We start from the raw sequence: 787 nt of genomic DNA on the forward strand, positions 1-787 counted from the left end.
TTTCGATTCAAACTCAGTGTAGAATTAAATATGTACTTGTATCCATTGCGTTTAAAATAAAGTGCATGTATTATCAGCCCAAAAATATAGATTGCAAAAGCAATTAAAAAGGGAGAAAATGAAACTCACCTTAGCAGTACATAAAGTCATTCACCGAAATGTGACCGAAAATTGGAATACCAAATAACCGTAGATCTCAACGTATCAATATTGTGATTCAATATTATAGGAAAGTACGTAGACGCAACAGAGATGATAAACACTAGGTTTGACCTTTGACTCTGGTCATAACCCCCAAGCAATACCCATAACCTTCATAGCTATAACCCATAGTTTTCTTAGCTCTATCCCGCTCGAAAACCCATTTCAAAAGTGACCCGCTCATAGCCTCGTTGTAGTATTTTATGTATAATACTACTAATAATAATAAGATTTATAATAATAATAATAATAATAATAATAATAATAATAATAATAATAATAATAATAATAATAATAATAATAATAATAATATAAATAAAATAAATACAGAGGAAGTAATATAGATTGAGAGAGATATGTGTTTTACAAAACAGAATTCGATCAAATTTATAGATGTGGTCAGGCCAGGTCTGCCATGCGATCGCATGGCTCCCAAGGCCTTTTCCCATGCGATCGCATGGGAATGTTTTACAGCTCACATGTGTTTAACGTGTACCTTGTCGACATATTATTATATAATATATTTAATTTATATAATTATTTATATATTATATTAAATTCTCATGCATAGTTAACCTGTAATTTT

The sequence above is a fragment of the Rutidosis leptorrhynchoides genome, chromosome 2, assembly GCF_046630445.1.
Source record: "Rutidosis leptorrhynchoides isolate AG116_Rl617_1_P2 chromosome 2, CSIRO_AGI_Rlap_v1, whole genome shotgun sequence".
NCBI classification, from domain to species: Eukaryota; Viridiplantae; Streptophyta; class Magnoliopsida; order Asterales; family Asteraceae; genus Rutidosis; species Rutidosis leptorrhynchoides.